At 36.8% G+C, this 3665-nt stretch overlaps 1 non-coding gene across 1 annotated transcript; it reads right to left on the bottom strand.

The window, feature by feature from the left end:
* Positions 1–3035: 3035 nt before the first annotated feature.
* trnas-aga (transfer RNA serine (anticodon AGA)) lies at positions 3036–3117 on the bottom strand. The gene has a single exon. It is a non-coding gene; the product is annotated as a tRNA-Ser (tRNA).
* Between the last annotated feature and the right edge of the window lie 548 nt (positions 3118–3665).

The following is a 3665-nucleotide window of genomic DNA, read 5'->3' on the forward strand; positions in this document are numbered from 1 at the left end:
TTCTAAATTATAATTTCAATATCAAATTCCAGAATGATTAGGGTTTTGTTGCATTATATGGTTGTAGAATTTCTAACTGGATTCATTTTGTATAATTCAAAGTGCATGTGAGGAAATACGAACATTGAAGCTTGTAGTACCTGCAGTACAGTCAGATGATTTCACCCGGAAGATAAACATAGGCAGGTCATGAAATTTTATTTCATTTAATATTTTAGGCTTTAAATCTGGTTTCATTATTTTTCTTTCAGATCCAAGATGAGTTTCACCGAATCACAATGGTGCACCTTGAACCAAACTTCATGTCTAAGCTGGATGAATACACTCCCACGCTTATGAAACTCTTCCACTCCAAGGGCGGAGCCATGGGGTTGAAGTTGCAGACTCTTCTACTCCAGGTATCCCTCAAAATTATGTAAATATTTTATTTTAGGGATTTTTTGATCAAGCTGCGGGAAAATGAATTGCTTATTACTAGAGCTGCTATCACGTCACGCTCACCACAAATTCATGCTAATCACCACGTCACCGCTCAATTTTTATTGTTTTTTTATCCAAGCAAGTACTGCAACAAACATGGTCTGCAACTAGGGATAGAATCAGCAGTCAGACATTTCTCCATTCACTGTTTAGCTGGTGTTGTCACTACGATGACAACGGCCTTAAACGCCAGCCCACCTTATAAGCTGGTCAGGTTGCTCAGTCTTAAGCATAAAAAGGCTTAGAACTCTGCTTGCTAACTTCGATGCTCCCCTTCACTTTAATCAGCTGGTGGACAACAAGATGCGGTGACTTGACTTAGCTCTTGAGGAGTTGTAAGTTAGCATTTATTCACTGACAAGTAGCCTAAGCTATACACACTGCATCGCGACATTCACAGCTGCTCCACCGGCTGACTTTTTTTTCTCTCTTTCACACACACACACACACACACACACACACAGTCGCGACATAATGAACTATCCTCCAAAGCGCTGCTTGTGTAACACTAAAGTTTGTAAAATTTGGACAAAAAATACACTCCTTCTCCCCCCCTCTTATTTTTGTCATTTCAGGCTCCAAGCAATCCCAGCATCAACATGACCAGAGATGTTGTCCTTCGGGGTTTGATGGTGTACCTTGGGGAATCTACAGATCAACTCTTAAAAGAGTATGCTGTAAGTTGAAATACATGTTAAAATATAAAGTGTGATCTCTATCTCATCTCTTAACACCTAATCTCTGGTGCAACTGAATTGTTGTTGGTGAGCGGATGAATCCTTTTTGAACTTACCTGCCAAAAAAATATGCTTTTTACAAATACATTAGTTCAAGATTTTTCTATAAGTGGCGATAGCTATGACAGCGTCAGGGTTTCTTGTCCAAAGGGTCTGAAGCAAGTTGAAAGATCTTAAATTCAGACATTTTTCTTTGGCTGTATATTCTTAAATTCTTAATGTTCTTGCTATTCCAGGATGCTGATGAAGACGATGTGTGGCAGGATCTTGCTGTGCAAAAGATCAAAATCTACACCATCAAGACATCAGAGGGTTCAGACGACGTTGGTATCGTGATAGAGGGCACGAAAGTTCTGACACATCTTGGAAACTTCCCAAGGGCTTGCTCCATGGTCATTGGATTGGCCTATGCACTGGATCTGGCCTATCCCAAGGAGCTCAGGTACACCATGGAAGTCTTCCAGAAACTCTTCCTTGAGCTGGATTGTTCCAAGCTGTCTCCAAAAGTGAACAGCCTCAAGAATAAGCTAATGGCTTAAGGCAAGCAAGAGCTGTCAGCTCATGAATCATTGTTGATGTTGTTGAATTGTTGTTGAGTTGTTGAATCTAATAAACCATACTTGTTTGAGGTAATGGCATCATGTTTTGTCTTTGGACCTTGAGATTCCAAAGTGTACACCAAGGATACAGAATTTTTAATTTTTTAATTTAGGAATTTGAATTTGCACAAATGTATAGTAATTGTTGAACTGAGTGCAATTTAAGTAAATGTTGCACTGAGATGGCAAGTTTTTGGTAAATTTTACTTTAAAAAATTAGGGCGACAAAGTGACGTCCATTATTATTGAGTAGATTTAACGTCCAGTTATAACAATTAAAACTTAAATTCAAACAATTATTATATGTACAGATACATGAGAATTGAGGTATTAATGGGTTGAATTAAGCAACAATTGGCTGGAAAATGAGTTGATGGAACATATTTTATTTAGTGAATCCAATTCATTTTTATCCATATATTTAGTACACAAATATCAATTTCATTCAAATAATTAGTAAATATAAATAAATTTCACCCAAATAATTAGTAAATATGAATCAATTTCACCCAAATAATTAGTAAATATAAATCAATATAACCCAAATAATTAGTAAATATAAATCAATATAACCCAAATAATTAGTAAATATAAATCAATTTCACCCAAATATTTAGTAAATTTAAATCAATTTTACCCAAATAATTAGTAAAAATAAATCAATTTTACCCAAATATTTAGTAAATTTAAATCAATTTCACCCAAATAATTAGTAAATACAAATCAATTTCACTTAGTAAATTAGTAAATATAAATCAATTTGAACTATATTATCAATAAATATAATTCACTTTCCCACAGATAATTAGTAAATTTAATTTACTTTTACTAGGTAAGTATAAGTCCATTTTCCTCATGAAATTGATTGGATTGACTTGATACTTTTGAGCTATAGAACTCATCATTTGGCTTGCCATTAATAAATCCAACACATTATTATTATTGCTTGTATTACCATATGCTTGAAATTTGCCAGTGAAACTTACTCAATTTATTCAATACTTTTTAATCAAAATTGTAGTGAATAAAATCTACTCAATTATATTGCGTGTCACTTTGTTGCCTCATTTTTTTTAAGTAACCATTAGTCAAATTTTTTTGAGTGTAGAAAATACAAAATGTACCACAAGGGAAGCCAACTGATTACTTTTGAAAGACAGTACTGGATATGATTAATAACAGCAAATTAGGCTGTCGTCTTGCACATTCAAACATTACTCGTTGTTGGCAGGATTCGAACCTGCGCGGGGAATCCCCAATGGATTTCTAGTCCATCGCCTTAACCACTCGGCCACAACAACCTGTCAGCTGTGTGTGTGTGTGTATGTGTGTGTGTGTGTGTGTGTGTGTGAATCTTCAGAAATAGACAATTTAGAGTCTTTATTTTAAAATGGTTGGTTTTACTTTATTAGGTTGAGACATATTTTCATCCTCATTTTGATTAAATGCATTTTCATCAACAGTCAGTGCAGTATGTTCATAGATCATACATCCACTTTCTTGTTTCCAAAAAGCTCTGGATAGATTTCAGTTAATCTCTCACATCTCATGTATGAGAGGATCTCTTAAGTAGCAGAGGATGGTTTCGATCCATCGACCTCTGGGTTATGGGCCCAGCACGCTTCCGCTGCGCCACACTGCTGTATAACCAGGATGTGACTCCGCCACACAGTGGGGGGGAGGGGGGTAGGGGACTTAAAAGCGGGTCCCCTGGTTCGGACGGTGAGCCGGGTCTCTGGGTGGCTCCAGGTGAGCCGGGTTGTTGAGGTTGTTGAGTTGTTGTTGGGGTCTGGTGGTGGAAGCTCCTGAGGTGTGGTGGTGATGCTGCTGGGGTCTGGTGGTGCAGCTA

The sequence above is a fragment of the Cololabis saira genome, chromosome 20 (genome assembly GCF_033807715.1).
Source record: "Cololabis saira isolate AMF1-May2022 chromosome 20, fColSai1.1, whole genome shotgun sequence".
In the NCBI taxonomy this organism is placed as follows: domain Eukaryota; kingdom Metazoa; phylum Chordata; class Actinopteri; order Beloniformes; family Belonidae; genus Cololabis; species Cololabis saira.